Source organism: Ammodytes marinus (assembly GCF_949987685.1).
Source record: "Ammodytes marinus genome assembly, chromosome: 4".
In the NCBI taxonomy this organism is placed as follows: domain Eukaryota; kingdom Metazoa; phylum Chordata; class Actinopteri; order Uranoscopiformes; family Ammodytidae; genus Ammodytes; species Ammodytes marinus.
The window spans coordinates 8,195,951-8,218,303 of record NC_137233.1 but is presented as its reverse complement, the minus strand read 5'-3'; the positions used below and the strand labels follow the sequence as shown (position 1 = coordinate 8,218,303).

The 22,353-nt window shown below is 41.1% G+C and overlaps 1 protein-coding gene across 7 annotated transcripts in view; it reads right to left on the bottom strand.

Annotated features, from left to right (window-relative positions):
• The window catches only part of r3hdm2 (R3H domain containing 2), a 51,505-nt gene extending 29,358 nt beyond the window's left edge, over positions 1-22,147 (bottom strand). For all 7 annotated transcript variants that reach the window (XM_080025951.1, XM_080025950.1, XM_080025953.1 and 4 more), the window contains exons 1-2: positions 21,899-22,147; positions 21,488-21,541 (exon numbers count right to left, since the gene is read on the bottom strand). The gene's annotated coding sequence lies outside the window, so the exon portion shown is untranslated. The remainder of the gene's footprint in view (positions 1-21,487; positions 21,542-21,898) is intronic.
• Between the last annotated feature and the right edge of the window lie 206 nt (positions 22,148-22,353).

Sequence of the window (22,353 nt, the reverse complement as noted above, 5' to 3'; positions counted from 1 at the left end):
AGTTTTGATTACCAGATTGTAGGTATGCAGCCTGGATGACTTCAATTCATGCATTTCTCCGCTTGTACCACTGGTTGTACTAAGCTATGCTGTACTGTACTGTACTGTCCTGTCCTGAGCTGTGCTGCAGGATAGATGAGATGAGTGAACAAACGAGGCAGGGATTCCCAGTGAGGGGAAGACCCGGGCCATGCAACAGTAAAGGCGTCATCAGCAACATTACACCACATCACTGACCAGGACACCCACATGCCCCAACCTCTCTGCTGCTTATATAAGCCGGCCATACAGCAGCAGAAATTTACAGCTAAACTATCTACTGTAGGACGATGCCCGACACTTTCTCTTCCAAATAAGCTCCTCCTTTTGCTCGCCCACACACATACGCTGTATCATTGCACAAAAATAATTAATGGTTTTTGGATTAGGAAGCAAAGATTATCATTCATCTCAAGTGCCTGGTGTAATAGCAGGACAAATTGTGAATCAGAACCAGAAAAGAGGGTGCGTGCTTATGAATAAACCAGGTTTACCTAGTTTTCTGGTTCGAGCTATTCCTGTTATGTACCCTGAGCTCTCTCTTCAACACCCGCCCTCCCCCCCCCTCCCCCTCTCTCAACACACACACACACACACACACACACACACACACACACACACACACACACACACACAGGCTTCGAGCGTTGCCAAGGAGACGATAACGTCATTCTCAACTGCCGCCATTTGTGTTGAGCGAGTACCAGTGAGAAGGGCAGAGAGAAGAATGATAAAAATAAATACATGGATGGCAGTGTGCACAGACTGAGAGGGACGAAACATAAAACTGGGCAGGTTTGGCATTTGTTTGTGTTAAATTGGGCATCATCTCATTTCGATTGATAATGTGTAATTAATTTTAATGTAAAACATATTTTTAGTAAAAATAATGTTTTTTTCTTCAGTAGCTTCCGCATTATGTGACCTATTGTCGAATTATTCCAGAAAAAAGTAACACAGGACACTCCTGTTTAGAATTGGATTTTGGTGCATATAGATGAGGCTATTCATCACATATTTCAATAAAACCTGAATGGTTAAGTGAGGGCCTAATTGTGAAACAGTGACAGGAAGGTTTATGTTTGCATCAGCAAAAACCTTATCGCAGCTCTGAGCTTAGCAGATGAGGCAACTGAGTTGGCCAATGTTGCCCCTATTGTTAATGGAAAAAAGTGATAATAAGACACACAGGACAATGTTACATGGTATTTTGGTAAAATTACTAGCTCTACTTGTATTGCAGGTACTGTAGCTATCCTTATTAATATATAGTGGTAACACAATTATGTGTTAACCTGGCATAAGAACTAAACTACAATGTGTCATAACGCAGGCTGCACACTGCACACTCCACAACTACAATACAAGCAGGCAGCAGCAGCAGCATTAATCTCTGTCTGTTGTGTCCCAGTTCAGTCATTGGGTCGGTCTGCCTCATTTTGGCATCTTTCTGCCAACTGTGGCAGCAGCACAGCTGATTCACACAGTTACATCATAGCAGAAAGGTCTACAATGTTGGCGTCATAAAACCACAGTAAAATGTTGACGTAATAATGCAAGATAGGGATGCTTTGATCAGACAATTAAGAGTTAATATTGATAATCTTTAAAGGTCACATATTATGCTAAATGCACTTTTTAAATGTGTTCTAACATATCTATGGGTCCACGGTGTGCCTAGAGACTGCCAAAATATAAAAAAAAAATAACGATCTCTCCTTTTCTCACTCTCCCCCTTTCTGAAACCCCCACCCCTCCCCCCAATATACTCCAGTCAGAATTCTCGTCGACTGTAACGTCACAGTCGGCACAGCCACATCCCCATATTTTCTTTATATGTCCATGCTTCCCCCCCACATTAGTAACCAGAAACTTCCACCGTGCAGTAGTCTATGATAACTCCCTCCCCCCCCCCCCCATTTCTTATTGGTACAAGGCCCCGAGATCCTCTGGAAAATTTTCCGAGCGACAGCCATGTTGTTTTCCCCGCTAAGCGACAAGATGCCCGTAGTGCAGCAAACCATGCAGAGTGTTGCAAACACCAACACAGAGGCATTCTGCTCATAAGCCACTAATTTATCTTAATCACATCAGTCTTAATAATGCCGCATTTATAACGAGACAAAGCTTAGGGAACTACTAGTGTAGTAATTCCATCGCTGAAACTAAAAGGAATCTCCTCAATGGTTGTTTGCCTGTTATTTACCTAGTGTAGCATGTAGCTTCGGGAGTAGCACCCAACGTTTGCTTCTATTACACTAACTTAGCTTTCCCATTGCAGTTTAATAATGCCTCGTTTTTAACACCACAAAGGGTGGGAAGTTATTCCTGTAGAAATCAAACTCTGAGGCTACTGTTTTCACTGGTTTTAAATCGTCTGAGTGTTATTTTTAGCCGTTAGCGCACATGTAGCATCGATGTTTGGACGTTGCATCGATGCAGTTGGATCGTTCGCAATGGATCGATCGTTACACCCCTACTACTTAGACCATATAAAATTGACAGCAAAGTGCATAATATGTGAGCTTTAACATTTAAGGGAGTAGAATTAGCCATTTTTAAGTTGGTGTTTATTTTATAGGGCTAGTTGAGTAAGTATAGGACTAAATGAATAATGTGCTGCAGTACACCCACCCAGAGCTGATCCCTCTTCACAACCTCCAGCAAGACAATCCAAATGAACACAATAAATTGAAGGATAACATGCCTTCCAATAAATATGCCTTCCGTGTTTTATGTCTATACATTATTCTTATTGTTTGTATTATTAGTACTGTTGAAAAAACACAAATACTAGTTGCAAGTGGTCTCCGCCATTTCACAAAAACCCCATGGCACCCACATAGGTGTGCACACAGGCAGACATACAACAACAACAAAACAGAACAACCATCATTTTCTTTGTCCTGATCTGCCATAATGCAGTGCCGGGCACGGTGACCCACTTCACACACATCACCAGGCCCTTCGGATGACAGGCAACCAGCTGAGACACGCAGGTCAAAAAAGGGCCCTACCCACTGTGTCGGGTTACCACACCAAACACTGCCAATAGACGGGAGCTCCGAGTGAGACAGTGTGTATGCGTCTGTGTATTTGTGAGAGCCAGTGAGTGAAAGAGGCAGAGAGCTAACCATCTGGTAAAACAGTGTGTGTGATTGTTTTAAGGTTTTAACACACATCGAGAGTATGAGCTCACCGTCAAATTTAGCCATTCCAGGTCAGACTGGGTCAGGGTCTCGGCAGCTGGGCAAGCTAAAGAATTGAGAGGAATTCTGCTGTATGCTAGCTGGTTGTTGAGAGTAGAGAGCTTGTCTACATTAAGACTTCTAACAGATTCGAAAGAAAAAAAAAATTACTTTGTCATTAATTTTAGATCCAATGCCAGGAAAAAGTAATTATAAAAAAATTTAAACAAACAAATTAGAAGACGATATTACTTTTGCCAGTTCGACAAAATTTACAGTAAAAAAACAGTCAAGAGGGACTGATCTACAGTGGCTACCTGTTCCGTCTTACTCTTGTTATTCCTCATTATGACAGCCAGAGTGCAAGTGAACAGAGAATGACATGTGTAATGAGCTAGAGCTGCTACTATTGTCCGTTATTTATTTCATTCAATGCGTGTTTTCACATTTCATAATGGCAACAGCCTCTCCATTTTCTCTACAGAGGCTGAATGAAAGATAAAAAAGGTGAATGGGAGCGCATACCTCTGCAAACAGGAGCGAGCGAGCACGTACAAACCCACAGGCAGTAGTGAGAGAGAGAGAGACAGAGACACACACAAACGGTTCGACCCAATTCAGCTCCTCTACAGCAGCACACCTAGCCCATTTTACGTCACAGAGAGAACCTACAAAACAAGGCTTCAAGGTTATGAATGTCTTCTCAGAGTGGAGGCTGCTGTGCGAGAGCTTTCTGCAGGCATGGTGCCTGCCTACACATATCATGTATCAGCAGCGTTTGCAGGGTCTGCGTACCAGTGTTTGTCTGTGTCCAAGAGGATTCCCCTCTGCATTGATTGCACAATCTCACACAAGGGAGGGGACGAGGGGACAAGGGGACTGTAGAGGAACTGTCCAGGAAGAGTGGCAATAAAACTGAGTCCGTGTTTCACACAGTATTGAATATGGACACACACACATAAGTTCCATTCCAAGTTGTTGGAATGGAAATAATTCATATAATGTTTTTTTTTCAGTGTCTGGATAGGCAACTTACTGTCTTAGGTCTATGTTGGCCATGAAGTCAGTGCACAAAGACATTAAAACTGTATAGTTAAGTATTTGTCTAGTTATGTGAAGACGACAAGGTGTTGGCATGATTCTGAAAACCAGACCGGGAAGTTTAGATCTAACCAAGATGTGGAGAGAAAAACCATCCTAACAAACGATATACAAATGAGGTGGACGACATGATGCGTGGTCAAATGCAGCGGAAGACAGGGTTTCTCTTTTTCCATGTACGTCTTTGTGTGTCCTTCTGCATGCCGCCCCCTCTCTGGTTTGTCTCTCTCTCCCTCTTTCTCTCTTCTCTCCCTCTCTGTGGAATGAGGATAACCCTCTCCTGCCTTCCGCCCCCTCCACGTCGACCCCTCCCATCAAAGTATCTCTCTTTGCACTCTTCTCCACCCACGCAGGCTTTGCTCCCTTTCTTCCTCTCTTTCTATTCTATTCATCTTTATGTGTGTCTTCTTAAATTGTCAGGCCTTGTGCTGACGCCATCCTCCTCCACTCAGCCAGCCCACTCAGTCCTGTGGGACGCGCTATGACTCATTCCCTCCATCCTTTCCTTTCCACTCCCTGCCTAGTTACCTTTATACCTACCTTTTCCAAGTCTCCCTCTCTCTGCGGTTCTCACCGGTTATAATAACCTATGAATAGTTCTGAGCGGCAGCGTGTGAATATACAGAAGGTGTAACGAAGAGAAACAAATGAGACTGAAGAAAGAAATAAAGTGGGTGATGGAGCGAAAGAGATGTTGGCCAAGTGAGCGACAATCTTCCTTCTGCATAATGAACGAGTGGCAGTGGGAGAGAGGGGAGATCCTGATCTAGCATGCAGTATTGATTGACTCAAGAGTGCCAGAATGTGGGTGAGCTGAGATTGAAATTAAAATAGGAATTATAACTTCACATTAATTAACCCTCCCCAAAAACTAACTATAAAACTTTCATTTTTTAAGTTTCATGAGAATTAGATACATAGGGCCGGTTTCACAGACAAGGCTTAAGCCTAGTCCGAGACTAAAATGCCTGTTTGAGCTGGATTAATTCAAAGCTACTTGCACAGACTCAGTTTAAAATAGTCCTAGATTGAAGCTATTCTGGGTTAAACAAAGCCAATTGCAAGACGGACGACTAGAGCTACTCTAGGTCTAAATTTGAGTTTAAATTAATCCTCCAAAGAGGCAGGTTTAACTTCAGTTTAGTGGTGTTTGTGAGAGAGCATGGATTATTTGGAATATCTAAATGAAGACCAACTCCCACTGCAGAGGCCAGCCAGAAGAGTACTTGTGGATAGGTCTTATCCAAAACATTTATTTGATGAACTTACATTTCGAGACCGCTTTCAATATGGAAAATGCACTGAAAATAACAACTTTGCTTGAGTTTATTAGATGGATGCATTTAAATTGAAGAAGTATTCAGCATAATAAAATGAGTGTCTAAAGCAATTCTGTATTCAAATGTGCTTGATGTGATTTAAAATACTGACACACATGAATAACAAAATGATTACTTATATCTTCGCTGTGATTAGTAATCACAATTGTCTCAGTACTGTATCTTGTTTGAATCATAGCTCTCTCTTCCAACTTCATGTCCAATTCCACCAGTAGAATTTTCATGTTCATGTCATACTTCCTTCAGATATAGCATTTTCCATTTCCATGGAATTCTCAGGCTAACTTTCATGCTTTTTTGTCCTTTGTTGAAAGGTTGTGGCAAGCTCTTCTTTAAAGCGAGATTCGGGTTTTTCAGAGCAGATATCCTTAAATATAATGTCAAAATTATAAATGAGAAAGATGTGAAATACCGATAATAATGAAGATAACCTGAAGTTGGTGTATGTTCTCTTAGTAACATTTTCATTAGTATTGAATTTGTTGCAAATTACGGCCCAACTATTATTTGCTCAGTCCCAGCAGTATGGCTTTTAGATTCAATAACCGGATGGTTTCAAACAATTTTTTTTTAAAGAGATTTTTTTCAAATCATTAAAGTTTATTGACGGGATTTATTTAGCCTCTGCCATTGTTTTTTCTCACAAGCAATGGTGTTTCTGCTCCACTCCGGGTTTTTATGATCACCGTTGGACCAGCAGCATGTGCTCATGGGCAGGTGTTATCAGGCTTACTTACCCACTCCAGGGGCCTATTGCATAAAACTAGGATAAGGGATTAACCTAGGATTTTTCGGTTATCCTGGCTTGCGTTAGCCATGATCCGGTTGCATAAAAGCGGAGGGACATAAGTTACCATGGAGATTTATCCTTTACGTTTAGCCTGGTCGGGACCAGGCTAAACGTAAAGGATAAACTTATTCTGTTGCCTGATTGGCTCAGTCAGCTGTCACTCCGATCTGAAATCAAGGTGTTTAACAGTTATTCCATGATCTTCTGTGCAATGCTTAAGTTTCAATAACCTGTTTTAAAGTACCATATAAAAGACTGCATTGTCATTTAGTTAAATAGTTCTTCCTTTTTATTATTTAACCTGAACCATTTATAATTAACTTAATTATAATTACATTAAGATGAAATGATATAAAGTATAATAATGTATGTGATAGTCTGTTAATATTGCAGGCTATCACATACATTATTATACTTTATATCATTTCATTCTAAATGTGGGTCAAATAAATTAACGTTGTAGGCTACTTATAACTATATCGAGGTGCATCTGAAACAAAATTAAATACCAATAAAAATTTCCTTTTTTCTGTAATTTAATTCAAAAAGTGAAACTTAAATATGTTCTAGATTCATTACACATTAAGTGAAATTAATCTAGAATAAACATACTTTTCAGAAGGTCGACATATCTGATTGGTTTTATGCAATATTCTAATATTTTGAGATACTGGATTTTGTATTCCATGATCAATCAATCATCCAAAAAGAAGGCCTGACATATTTCACTTTGTGTAATGACTCTATGTAAGTTTAACTATTTGAATGGACTTTCCATGATATTCTATTTTTTAAATGCACCTGCAGACTGCTCACTGTCAACTATTTAATCATAAAACAATGCAGGGACATCAAGATAAATTGGCAGAGATGACATCTGTTGTATAAAATGAACTGCCCCCTGACTTACGGTTTAAACTAGCAAGGCACTGTGGGAAAATGGGCCGTCTTTTACATTTTTCCATCAGTAAATCTGTGTTCGATCTCTGGGTCTACCTCTGAAAGCTGTGGGCTGGCATTTAACAGAATGACTTACACCTGGCTTGACAAAGCAGCCCCTTTACATCCTGGATTGGCGTTTATGCAATTGACTAATCCAAAGTGCCCAGGCTAGACTTTGTCAAGGCTGGCTTTATCAATCATACTGGATATCTTAATTCCACTTTTATGCAATAGGCCCCAGGACTTCATAGTCTCAGACTAAGACAAATTTAAGCCATATCCATGAAAGTGACTTAAACGTCCCAGTTTAACTAGTCCACATTAAGGCCTACTCCTGGCTTAATCCAGGCCCTGTCTGTGAAACCGGCCCATTATGTTTATTTTTTGCCATTTACATGAAGACATGCCAGGCATCTTTAAATTTGGCACATTTCCTGTTACAACAGTTAGCGTACATCATAATAGTGCATTCTCAACTGTAAATCAATCATCTTATGCACAAAATCAGTTTAACAAACTGCATAACACATTGTAAAGACACAAAGTTTCAGATTATTTTAAGTCAACAGGGGAATATCCTGCAAGAAACACTTTGAAAACAGCCTGCGAGCAAATGCACTTGTGATGCTTGTATAGGCTACTATCAGGTGTTATGAATCAGGCAGTGGAATTCATTATCTAAATCGTATATGTGATCGCTGGAAACACAGACACAAAATACATAAGATGAAGGTATCAAGGCCATGAAAATCAACATCTTTCAGCTCTGCTAAACTAAGAATCTAAACAAGCAGGAAATCCCTGCTCCTTGAAGTGGTTCTATTTTGGTCCCGTCAATAGCCAATGTAATATCGGATATCAGAGTGTCCATCAAGAAAAAGCCCTTAAGGAGCGTGCTAATAACCTCGCCAGAGCACAATCCAGTTTCACCTTGCAAAATGGATATTGTCATTGTACTTTAATAGCATATGACCCTTCACATACATTATTTTCTGCTGAAATTAAGTAAATTGAAATCACCACATAAATAAGAATTCTCTTTATATATATAATCCTTTAATTCATATCAAATATGCTACAGTTTTCCACTTTGCTTGGGTTGTGGGAGGCAATAGTACACAAATAATAGAACATTCATGTGGAACTTGGATAAGAGAAATGTTCTAATAAAATGATGCTTTGTTACAAGAACATTTCATGTTTCCAGAGTACAACAGCATATCTGCTTCAGAGCTGCGGTTGCCAAGCTTTGTCCTGAATGATCTTACTGCACAATAGGGTGTAGAAATAGCCGATACTGAACCATCAGCTAAAAATAATATTAAAAAGTCTGCCAGGCAAAAATGTGTGCATTTTTAAACCATCCGGCCAGTCATAAACATACATTCAAAAAATGCATTAAATGACTGAATTTGGGATAATGGTGTTATCATGTTATCTCAATTCCAGCAAGGATATTTGAAAACGATTTTGCCTGCTAGACTTGAGCTGCTAATGATACATGGATATCTGTGTCAAACTGAAATTGGGTGGCAACTCCTGCACTCATTATACACCTTGTGTAATCTTGTCTTCCTGGGAGAGCAGGGGGGGGGTGATGGAGGAGCGAGGGGTGGGGGGGGGGGGGGGATGGAGGAGCGAGGGCTGGCTAGTGAGACAAGAAGAGAGGAAAAACTTCTCAATGATGAAACAATCTGTGCTGTTAAGCGATTGGACCAGGCTTCCGCCAATGGGAGGACCAGCTCCATGGCAACAGGCTCTGTCACCAAGAGAAAAGCAGCCATATCCCTCAACACCCCCATATTTTTCTCTCCTTTTCTCTCTCACGACCCCCCTCCTTTCCCCAATTACAAGTCAGGGTGTATTTATCACTGGATGAACACAAATAAAACGGCACGCAGGCGCGCACACACACACACACACACACACAGTACACAGACGGGTTACTTTTAGTATGATCAACATATCTCAATTGCACACAATACACTTACACAAGTAACCAAAAGGCTTACATATGTACACACAGTCACTCAGACTGAATGAGGCCTCCGTAGTGATCACTATGCGAGTCATTCTCTCACACACACACACACACACAGTGTTATTGAAATTAGCAGATTTCCGATGACTCCCCTCACACACAACTTCTGATTGCAGCGAGTTTTGTTCCACTGTGTCCTGCAGTGACTAACTCCATCAGGTCTGGTGGAGCTGGACCTTGAACTAAACATATTGAGCTCACAGACACAAGAACAGATCTCCAGAATGAGGAAATAGGCCTCAGCAGATATAAAGAAGCTACCCATTCATCACAGATATTTAGAGGAATCCAGTGAAGCCAGAATGCTTCAACAGGTTTCATCACCCTCAACTAGATTTACAGGCTCGAGCTAGCCAATATTTCAGGTTAAACCTACAGCTTTACTGGAAGCACATATAATACACAATATACAATAAAAGAAAGAAAATAATAATAATAACAATAATCATCATCGCTTGCTTGGCCTCTGAAGATGCTTATCCAGAGAAAGATGCAACGATTATAGATTTTAATTACGGTTTCAAGGTTTGACGATTATAAGGCATTCATTTATTTCACTACACTATGGATGTGTAAAAGCACATGGATTATTAGTTAAATGTTTTATTGTATTTTGTCCCAACAAAATTATTGTTAATATAAAATTAACTTTCTTTAAACCCAGGGGGAAATATTACTCACGTGGTTAATAAACTGAACCGTTTTTTTAGTAAAAAACGGTAAGGGGTTAGCATAAAAACGGTAAGCATACCTCTCGCAGATACTCCCACCTGTCGCATTTGTTTGAGTAATTTTAAGATTTCTTTGCAGTAGCTCAACAATGCATGTGTTTGTCTCTTTGACTACACATCCAAATAGTGTATTATTTATGTTTACCACAGCTCTGCTTATTATTTTAAAAAAAGATAATGAACGGCAGCAATGACTGCAAGCAATGACTGCTGCCGGATCAATCAAACTGGAGCCACCACATATCTTTATGGGAACTATTGCGTCGTTGCACTCCGGATGTCTCAAGCCTTCTCTCTCTCTCTCTCTCTCCCAGACTCAGCTTCTAACTGTTACTGTGTTTAGCTGGTGGTTTTTATGTGACTGGCTCTGCCTCTAGCTTAACATGCATATTTTATCTCTCCGTTATGGAAGCTTCCTCCAGGTCAAACATTTGTAAGGCCAAGGACTCGCCCCGGGTATAGTGCAGACAATCCAACTCTAACTGTTTATAACCAACTATTATATGATGTCTTTCTGGCTCTCTCACCCTATCAATCAACCAATCTATTATTTTAAGAGGAGAGCGGAGCAGCAGCCGTTAATGCTCCCCCTCAAAGCGTTTTGTAATCACTCCACTCCCAGTCTCCTGTTTGCTCTCTGCTCACACCAAGACAAAACCCACTTCTTTATGCTCCATCGCAAATAGGATGAGTGTTGTTTCTTTTCTGTTGCTCCATATACAACACAACAGAAAAACTGTTTCAAACTGAATAGAAACTTTGTATGATTTCAAGACTAAAGTCAAAGTAGCCAAAATAGTCTGGAGGAAGATAAGAGAACAACTGGTGTTCCTGGCAAGTTTTGGAACAGCTTGCCTGTTTTTGATACACACACTATACGGAAGTTTACAGCAAACTTCAATACGATAGAGAGGGAAACACCTCACTCTGACTGGAAAGCGGTAGTGGATTTCCCACAAATAACAAACAAACACAATTGCACATTGCACTATATCTGAGAGTATATTCTTGTAGGACGGATTAACCCTCCGCGATCCAGGCGAAATGTCGCTCCACTCCCACATCCTCTTCCTATGTATATTTGTTTTTGCATTAATCCCTCTTACGCAGTTGAGTTGCCCTGCTTGTTAGGACTGAAAAGTTTTGAATTTTGTCTGTGTGGTTAGAGAAAATAATTTAAAAAAATGTCCTCGAGTAGTTTTGGAAGCATCCAACTTATTAGCTTTGTTAAGTTGGGTATGTTTATCATTAGGCTAAATTTCATTATGGTGTATTATGATTTTTTTTTGGCCACCTTAAAACGATGCTTCATATGCATGTACACCATTTTCTGGTATGTTGAGTTATTTTTCATGTGTTTCATGAGTAAGAAATGTTAATTTAAACAACGTTGCAGTCACATTTTCCTAATAGGAGGTCGGAAAAAATACGACTTCCCAGTTGTCTGGAACACATTGAGGTCGGATCTTGGAAATTACAACTGGGAAACCCTCGACTTCCGCGATGTATGGATCGCAACATTACCAAATCAACATTCTCCCAACTCGCAGACCATCAGGTGTACTGTATTTGTCGTTATTTCATCAAAAAATATCAATTCACAAAAGCATGCTTTTGTAGCGGAAATTTACTTTTCAAATCTGTGTTAAAAAATATCTAGCCACACCAGGACACTGCTGTGAAGTGCCCACTCTTCAATAGACAGTAGATCAATACAGGCTCAACCAATTTCCATGATTGACACACATGCTGTGACATAGCCGAGTGTGATGGATGACCTAAAAGGAGGAAACTACAAATAAATACAAGTAAGAAATTACTCAACGACAGCACTTGATCAGACTGAACGAACAAAATAACTCAGCTAAGGGTTTCCCTGCACACAACAGTGAACTTTGCACCACTTAAATGAAAATCTCAACCACTAAAATCTTTTGAAGTGCACCGAGCATGTGGAAACGAAATAACCAATGATAACAAGAGGTGCACTAAGTATTTAATTAAAAATTATTTCTAAATACCTGGCTATTTTTGAGCTGAACATTCCTAGGACTGAGTGGAAATTCTATCTACATGGAGGAAAAAGTCGACCAGTGTCAATGTTAAATAATGCACTGGCGACGGTTGAATACGTCCAGATGGTGACCAATGTCCTCTATGATCTGCATGAACACCTGCATTTGCCACAGCCACACACATGACAGCTGGCTGAGTGGGATGCTATACACCAAACAGTGATGGTGAATCTGGTGCTGCCAGCCTTTAACTCGGAAGTCAGGCACCCCGCCAGACTGTCTCTGTTGGGCCAGCAGAAAGTGTGGTCTCTTAAAATGTGGCTTGTGCACTCCAGAATAGCCAGCAGGAAGGCAACATGCCAGTCATTCAGATATCCATTCAGCCATCATACAGCCAGACAACACTGCACCCAGCATCCCCCTTCAACTGCTCTTCACTGTGTCTCCTTCCTCCTTTCCCCCAGGCACCTAGCCAGCTAAATATAGTCCCTCTAAATCCCATATGTCCACAAGGGTCAGGGTCTGCACCAAAACACACATCCTAAACAGGATCTCGCTATCACATAACAGAAGACATCTGTAGGACCCATCAATGTAGATGGCATTAAAAGCATTGATGATTTAAATAAAATGCTTCCCACAACATGATAAACTAAGAAACTCTTTGTAATTGAAATTTGTTTCCAATTCTAAATCAATATAATGACTTGCTTCCTATACTCACCCATATCATGAGTGAAACAGTGTGTGTATGTCACTGGCAACACTGCAGCTCGGGCACAGATTAGGAGGTAGTGTTAATTAGAGAATCGGCACACGGCAGCGAGTGGCTCGATCACGCAGCTGACCTGACAGCGGTGCACAGGTCAGTCTCTCGCTGTGCTGTGCCATCTGTTTACCTGCAAGAGCCAACCACTCCCAAAACCTCCGCCTGCCATGGTATTCAGATTCAGAAAGCAATTATCTTTATCCACCTTCTTGCCTCTGTGTTCCTCAATCGCTTCATTATTCAACACAAGCTATATCCCATTCCAGAGACCGCGTCCTTCTACGCGGTCTATGAAGGCCGATTCGAAGGCCGAGCGTTGTTAAACGAGACGGTCTCCGCAGGTCTCCGTTTACGAGCATTTCCGCTCCTGTGCTGCCTAGCAACCCTGATTGCTGCCAACGGAAACAGCCTCGTCAACGGAGGAAAAAAGAAAAAGAAGGGGGCGCCCTTAGCTCAGTTGGTAGGGCGTCCCCCCCATGGGCCTCGGCCAGCAGCGGACCCGGGTTCAATTCCAGCCCGTGGTCGTTCTCTGCATGTCACTCCCCTCTCTGCCCCATTTCAACTCTGTCTCTACACTATCAATAAAGCATAAAAATGCCAAAAAAATAAGTTGCCTACCAGACAAAAAGAAAAAAAGAAAGGAAGATAAAAGTTAAGAAGATGGAGCAACACGTTGCCGTTTTGTTATTTTTTATTTTATGCCATCTCTGAAAAAAACGCAATGAATCTTGGGATATGTTGGGTCGCGAAGGATCCATTGTTGCAGCCTTCAAAACCGTGAAACGAAGGCTGCATTTCTCGGCCGCATATGAAGGAACCTTGCAAATAGAACAAGCCTTTGCGCGCCGCTATGACGCAATCGGTCTTCAAATGCAGTCTTCGTAGGCTGCAACCCCTGAATTGAGATTCACCCAAAATCTTACAATTATGTCAGAAAAAAGCACTTCTTAACTTGTTTTGGTTAGGTATAGCATGGTATCTCGACTCTTCAATCGTTTCCTTGCAATCTATTGGCTTTAGAAGCCTTGAACTACCCCCTCAGTCTGTTTCATTACACTTCAGCAGGTGGGTATGTCTCTTTGCAAGACTCATCTGAGCATTAGGCTGATTCAAGGTTAGACTGGCCTGAGGTGTGCCACCTACGGCCCTATCACAGAGAAGCTAAGGCTGGAGTGTAAAACAACAACACAACAACTTGGTAGATAACAGGTTTATATCCTAGCAAGTTACAATTACTTTGGTACTGGCGATGTCCATTTTGAATATTTTTTCGGACCAATAACCGATACACAGTAACGGATCATTAACCATTAACCGACAAGATTAAATGTAGCCTATCTATAGTAAATGCGTAGATATGGCGCTCCTTAAATTCTACCAGATGCACATTTGTCCCAGCTCCGCTCCACCACGGCTCCACTTGCGCACCACACAGACACACACAGAGAACTTGATCGTGGTAGGTGACAGAGGAAGCAAAAAGTTCAAATACAGAGATATAAAGCGAAGAGACTATTAGAAAGAACTAGGGGACTGCTTTTCAAGAAAATGTTCTTGATCATCTCTAAACAACAAAAGTTTCAGGACTTAAAAAAAAGAGAGAAAAAGCTCTGGATGAGAAAGTGTGAACCTCCTGACTTAAAGGCAATTACAGCAGCAGTTACTCCAGGGGTTGCAATTGATTTTTTTCCTCCCCTCATCTACCTCTCCAGCTCTTTTTCCCACGCACTGGCAATTAGTATGCAGGAGCGGCAACTATCTGGGGAGCAGAACTCCAAAGTCACAAACAAACAGACTAACAAAAGTAATGTTCATGTTCAAAGGACACACACAATACAATGTCATTAATGCGAGAGGATCAAATATGTCTGGGCTAAGCAGTTAGCTCTACACACATTGGCTGTTCATGTATTTTCTTGCTAAGGAAGAGGCTAACATGCTAGACAACAGGAAGAACGTTACAGCATTACTCTGGCAACCTGACACCAAACGGGCAGCTTCTATCTAATTTAGGGCTTGCTGTGGTTGTTGTCTGTCTTTTGCATTTCTAATTGACAAGGGGGTAGAGAATTATGGGAACCATTGTCATCTTATGAGGCAACATCAAGCTAGTTGAATTAGGGTGCATCACTTAGGACATTGATACATCTTGATTTAAAATCATGCTGAAAGACTTGCACGCACACACACACACGCACTCGCATACACACACACATGCAGTCCTTACATAAAGAGCCCATATGCAGCACAGATCTAGGCCGAAAGAACAAAACCAACAAAAAAAAGAGGTAATGAACATGATTGTGAGTGTGATTTTGCTAGGTTGTAACCATCAGAACATAAGAAGAGAGGCAAACGCAAGATCTTCTAAACCCTGAAACAGTGCTGAGGCCATGAGGATGGCTTGCTATTTATAGCGTCAGATTTTTTTATTCAAGAGGGCTGTGCTTTTGTGCTTTCTCTCACGCTTATGCTGCCTCTCTCTCTCTCTCTTTCATTGTCTCTCTCTCACCTATCTATTCCGGCACATTGTGTTTCACAAGTCAAAAAAATGTAAACTGTCTTTAAAAAACTAAAAAAATAGACGACTAATTTCTGATGCATTCATAAACAGTGGTAATCCTAAACCATTACCGCACCATCGAGCCAAGAGGATCATTGCGGATAAACTTCAGGGTCTCTTAACAGAGGAACCCCCCCACATGCAACCTTATGTAAGCCAATATGTTGGTCTTTTTTCCCCCGAACTGCTCCCTCCCTCCCTCCTTCTTCAGAATGACAGTGTTAGGGAGTGACGCTAACTTCTCAGCGACTCTCCACCCCCATGCTTCTCCCTCACAGGGACACAGTGGAAGGGAATTCCTCTCAATACCTCAGCATTTGCCTCGCTAAACATGTGTTTGTTAATCTGTGCAACCATATACAACACACACTGACCACTACTGTAGAAGTTCACCATTAAACATTACCACACATTAGATAAGCATCGTTCAGAATGCATGTGTAAAATACATCTCTCTGTCCTTCCGGCTTGAATATTTGGTGATAAAATTAGTCAACTCTTCCATAACAAGAAACTGTATGCTATGCCAAGTATGGTACCTGCAGCAAGTTCCATTATAGAATGTTTGCAGTTTCACCAAGGCATGAATAAATAAAACTGTTGCAGGAACTTAGCAAAGAGCAACAACTATAAGTGCCAAGATAAGAGGTAAGTAGAGCAATGGCATTGGTTGCACATTTAACCAAATCTCAAGAGTTGTGAAAGGCACATGAACAATCTTACCAAGCAACACTGACAAAGACAAATATTCACATATACACGCATGCACACACACACACACACACACACACACACACACACACACACACACACACACACACACACACACACACACACACACACACACACACACACACACACACACACACACACACACACACACACACACACACACACACACACACACGCTTACTGTATTTAGTTCAGCTCTTAGGATCTCCAGCCAAGTCGGATCAGGTGTCTCACAGATAAAAGCACACTATCGCAGGAGAAGCAGCAACAGAAAGCAGGCAGCAGGAGCAACTCTCAAATGGCTGACATTAGTTTTATCTTGCTAAACAGTACGGATGAATGAAATCCATTTCCTGCAGCGTGTAAACAGCTGAGTTTCAGATATGTTTACCTCTGTCATTCTACTCGGCTCATTCTACTTTCCCTCATCTTCACGCTCGCTCTGCTGCTTTCCAATCAGTAGGTACCAACTGCTCAGTTTTGTTAATGGATTTCATGAAAAATGGACCGAAAACTCTATTTTTACTGCCCCCTCTCTTTTTCTGAATGAAGCACAAGCAGCACTACAGGGAGGCAGAGAGCATTGCTTGCTGGCTGGCTTTCTCTCCCTATACTGTTCTCAGGCTATCATGCGCACAGTTTGCACCGCTCCCTTTCCTTCAACCCACCCTTTCGTGTGGATTCTCTACCTCTCTCTCTCCCTCTCTTAGATATCGTGTTTGCTCTCTGCCTCTGTGTAACAATATAATTGCAATGACAGACAACCTAGGGTTTGCAAGAAGCCCAGCTGTTGAAAGGGCTGTTTGGACCAGCCAGTATGTCATTTGATATAGGATGCTTGAAAAGGTAACAGTATATAGATTAATTCTATCACAATAACAATTCCAGGTTTGTTTCCTTTTTTTTTCATAAAGCCTTTATCTGCATGCAGGCATAAGACACTGTACAGGCATACTAGTGTCATCATCCATCATTCTCCCTTTCATAGGAATATATGGAGTTGTTATCTGTAGCCAGTGTATGGACAAATGGGACAAGCTTAAAGTACTGACAGCTGCTGGTGAAACACAGCACTGCTGTACTGGCAATACATAGTAATAATACAAATAAAACCAGGGGTATTTAGGAAATAAGGTGTATATATATATATATATAATATATATATATATATATATATATATATAATATATATATACACCTTATTTCCTACAAATAAGATTGAAGATAAGATTGGAAAGCAGCAGAGCGAGCATGAGCATATATATATATATATATATATATATATATATATATATATATATATAATAATGAAACTACTTCATTAGCTAGGAAAAAACCTTAATCCCACAAGGTGAAAAATGTGCAGCCCCCTCAATGCAAACAGTAGCTGAAAGACGCAGTGGAAAGGCAGTCAAAAGTTCAGCATCAAAGGAAACTTCTACAGAGAATTCTGGGTAAGGAAAGTACAGGGATGGCTGTCCGAGACTGTCGAGTTGACAAAATGTAGCCGCGTAGGCTTGATTGGGATTTGGGATTTGGGAAATATGTCTTCGATAGTTCAATTTGTTGTGAATATTTTGAGTCTTACTATAACCAGGACAATTAAAAACCATTATCAATACTCCACAGTATGATAAACAAATGATCCTTATTGTGCAGTAAGGAGATACATGTGTTAAATCCAAGACACACTGAAGAGTGCAACCTGTATCCAAAGTCTAAGTTGGGCCTGTTATTTTCTAGACATTCTTCTGTGTAGGTAAAGACGCCAGCAAGGGAACCCGACACTGTCCCACGACACAGCACCCATTGCTTCATGTATTATTCCACACTCTCAAGGCAACTTTTTCTCTTGTCAGGTGATGGCACATCTTCTGGTATTGTAGCAGTCACAGTGGTCAAGGAGAAACCTAATGCTGATGTAAAAGTATCCAGACATGCATGTCTTTCCACCAGCCAGAAAACGGAAGGCTTTTACTGTGAAGCAGCTACAGCTTCCGGTAGACTTGGTTGTTAGCAGAACAGTTTTAAATTGAACAGGAACGAGCAGGAAAATAATAAAGAGCCACAATGAGCTTTTTGGATTAAGGGGAAACCTCAACAGGTGCCATAGGCAAACGTCAAAATGCACAAGACTTAAGTTAAGCTGCACCTTAAACTAGGCGTGCACAGATTGAAATTTTCTCTGCTGATCCCAATTGCCGATTTTGTCAGAGTCTTGGATGTGTCTGGTTCTCCTAAAGCTATGGGATTGAGTTGTTCATGTTGGCATATCTGTGTACTGAATAATATACAGTATAACTCACTAGTATACATTTAGCATAGAGGCAGCATTGTGGCTCAGTGGTTAGAACCGATCATGTAGGGTCCACTGTCAAGATGTGTGGATCACGTGCAACATAAGGCTGCGACAGTAAATTGGCTGGATGGATGGATGGATGGAAACAACCAATGCCTATGCAATCGTGGCATGGCCTTGGAAAAGGGTTTGTCTCAAGTTGACCACATGACTGGGATAAAAGGGATGGCTAATGCCACTTAATGCCTCAAACCAAGTCCAACAGGTCCTTCGACACTGGGCAGCCAGGTAGCCTCTTTCACAGGACAGTCAGGGAAGACAGTGAAGGGCTTAGAGAGCAGGAAGGAGGAAGGGGAGGAGCTGTGGAAGGATCAGTAGCCAAAGATACCACAGATAAACCGTTTGTGAACACAATCAACTTGCACAGTGGTGCAGTCTTTCTTTGCAGCATAACTGAGGTTTATCCACAAATAATCAACAAATTGTAAAGTGTGAAATTACGTCCCAAATATATCCGTAGGTACACTCAAAACATTCGGAGCTGAAGCCCGGGAAAATGATGTTGCGACGCCGACTCACCTCAAATTGCACGACAACAGTAAATGACAAACACTAAGCATTTATTTTGTTAAAGAAATTGGAAGATCCAACGATCTAACGTTTAAGATCAAAGTAAGCGCCCTACAGAGCCGACAGGTGTCTTCTCCTGAAATTTGCGGTCAAGCCTAATTTTTTTCTTCTTTTTCTTATGAGCCTGCTGTCTGGTCGGTGTTACCAGTAACACCGGTATTGTCACACGTGTATTACTCGGTAGGTAAATGTCATAACATTTATATCAAAAAACAACTAAAATATGATTTAACAGTTTAATTTCCGAGTTCTTTTATATATATTTAAATTAAATATAATTTAAAACATTTTTGTGGAAACACAGAATTGCAGAGAGATTATCAAAATAAAAGCATATATTAAAGAAGGAGATTTGCATCGATGTGGTTTGATCTTTCCTCAATGAATCAATATATCGATCTACAAGATCTACAGTACATCGATGTATCATTACACCCTTATAAAACTGTACATTTCCACATGTGCCCGCTCCTCCGGCTTTGCAGCAACTACAGTGAAGTCAATCAGGCAGCTTTAACCAATTTGAGGACAGACTTGCGATTGTGCAACTAGTCGCCTCCCTTGTGCTCTGATCAATTATTCACATGATAGCCAGCAATGAATGAAAGATATTTAAAAACAGAACATTGAGTAACGGTGAGAAAGAAAAAAACAGTGTGAGGAATGCAGCTCAGAAAACAAAGAAGAGGGATAGAATAAAGAAGGAGAGACAGAGAAACAAGCAGGAATGGTTAAGAGGAGAGAGAGAGATGGGAGCAGCAATAACAGCAGCAGCACGCTTGCTGCTCTGGCAGAGATCTATATATAGCTCTTCAAATCTCTCTAGAAAAAGACACTCTTCTGCTTATGCTGTTGCAAACAGAGATTCAGATACACAGGAAGATATGGATACCTGACTGACAAATAAATACAGAGATCATATCTTAGTGGATAATAGCTGCCTATTTCAATTACATCAGCCTCTAAAATACAGTGTTAAAAAAAGCTTTTACATCGACCATCGTCGCTTGTATAAATATTTGATCGTAGGAAGTGGATCCAGTCAAAGCAAGTAGGTTACCTCCAACACATTAAATCACATGTTCTCTACTGGTGTATGCATAAAGAACTGTTTATAGTCATTCATCAGTTCTTACGTGTGTCCACAAAAAGATGACAGTATGTCACTGTATTGCCTGCAGTAATATTAGCCATGCAATGTATTGGGGCTTCAGAATTTGATAATGCAACATACAAGATTTGCAAGTCGCAGGGTATAAGTGGGGAAACATGTTGACAGGGAGGCAGAATACTCTCTCTCATTGCTGACCTTAGCAACAGCAGGCTGTTGAATCAATGACTCACCTCCATCAGATCTCACAAAGCCTTTTCTCAATGGTACAAGCCTTATAGCAGCAACTGGACTCGGTATCATTTAGGAAATAGAGATGCCCAGTGTATAAAATGCAGAGGAGTTGTACATAAAGAATCCAGTGCAAAATGAATCACAAGTAAAGCAATGCTTTAAACCAGAAATACTGAAATGGCAAAGAAAGGGCTACCTCCTTCACCTCAGAACAGTCTACGAACGAACGGACATAGTGTGATATTTTCAATTAATGACATCAGGTCCTTTTCTGCCACTTGCCATTTCTCTGCATCAACATAACAGGCCGATGAGAACTGATATGATTATTTATGTTTTCAGACACAGACTGTTTCTCCTAGAGCAGATGTTTGAATAAAAACTCTGACAGTCTGTTCTATTATCCCACCTAGTTTGACACAACAGTCTTGCTATCCATTTTCAGCTCGAGTGTCAAAATCTATAGCTAAAGCCAAGACACAAAGACAGCTGACCATTAGTAAAGTATTCCTTGAGAAAACTGGTATATTTTGATCCTTCTCAAATGGGCGTTTTTGTCATATTAGTTTAGAATGTAAAAAGTATAGATTATATTAGGTAAATAATGGGACAGTGGACACAAACACATATACACGTCAAGGTGTAATGGCTCAAACAACACCTTGTTCTAAGCAGCTAAGGTGGGCTTTCATCATGTGTGCATTGAACATCAACAAACAATTCCCAATCGATTCATTCTAATTCAAACCAATAATGAATGACTTCCTACCCAGTCGCGCATTAATTCACCGAGTTTCAGCGACGTCTCTCAACTAAGAACAGGATACAATTTTAACATGGCCATATCGTGTAAGGCACAGACAACGCGGACTTTAAAGATGGTGCTTTACGCTGTTTATCTGGCCAAAGATCAAGGATCCCCGATGTTTAGTTATCTCAAGTCATCTTAAGGTTCAACTAACCGTTTTTCCTGGCCGTAAGCCTCGGGTCCGTGTGCAGAATCCTTCAAGTTGTGTCTGTGGAGAGATGGCAGTGTGGTCAGATCCTAGGCTCAGCAGTTGACTGAAAATATTAGCTTTGCCCGCACGCTAACAATAGCTAGCTCTAGGCATTAGCCTGATTCTTCTGGCGAGTATAATTAGCCACCTACAGCACCTAGCCACCTAGCCAATGTTAGCTCGCTATAGCTAGCCCTCTCTTTTCAATGTACACAACGTTAACAAAGCCCCGGGTGTATATTACAACTGGTTAACAAACAGAGTAGCATGTGTCTACAGTAAGGCGAGCTATGTTTTAAACCCGTACCCGCACTGTCAGGTCCCAAATTAGGAGGTGCTAGCTGGTAGTGTAAGCTAGCTTTTCGAATGACTTACCGATGCTAATATAATGGTGCTGTTAGCTTGAGTTGGTTCACTTCGACCCCGACTGTCAAAATAGCGCCGCGTGAGGGGGAGAGCGGCGTGGACGTGAACAGTAGGCAGCAAGAGCTGAGGAGCAAGGCAGGCTTCTCCGCTACAGGATTACGGCTAAATAACAACAAAACGCCAAAGAATAAAAGGACACAAACTAAAGAAAAAATAAACAAAACGCTATTCCCCTTTCTCAGCTCCGGCTTGTGTGTGTGTCAGCCGGCGTCACTTCTTTCCTCTCACCGACAGTTTACGTCAGCGGCGTAGGACCTCGGGAGACGCTCAGGGTACATTACACTTGATCAATCAAACACTAGGCCTATCACTCAAAAACTCACAAATATTGTTGTTGTTTTTCAATGAGCGAAAGCTGCCATTTACTTACAATTAGTTGGAAAGCAATAAAGCCTCATCGGCAT